The sequence below is a fragment of the Schistocerca piceifrons genome, unplaced genomic scaffold (genome assembly GCF_021461385.2).
Source record: "Schistocerca piceifrons isolate TAMUIC-IGC-003096 unplaced genomic scaffold, iqSchPice1.1 HiC_scaffold_118, whole genome shotgun sequence".
NCBI classification, from domain to species: domain Eukaryota; kingdom Metazoa; phylum Arthropoda; class Insecta; order Orthoptera; family Acrididae; genus Schistocerca; species Schistocerca piceifrons.
In genome coordinates, this window is record NW_025726993.1 from 12,501 (window position 1) to 12,796 (window position 296).

A 296-nucleotide genomic window follows, 5' to 3' on the forward strand; every position below is an offset into this window, starting at 1 on the left:
GTAGACATAGCACACTGCCACCTACAGGGATCCGACGGAACTACGCCACCCATGCCGGCAAAACAGTATCGCCATCTATGAAAATAGGGCGACACCACATGCAATACCGCCATCTATGCGCATCTGACAACACTACGTCCGCACCACAAAACATACCGCCATCTGTAGGTCTCCCGCAACATGACCTCCTGCAACGACGCTACCGCCATCTATGAGACGCCAAGCCGACTAAGACAGCGATGGCGCCACAGTGGCCGCCTTTCGACGCCACCCACAAAGGCTGCAGCCTCTGTCGA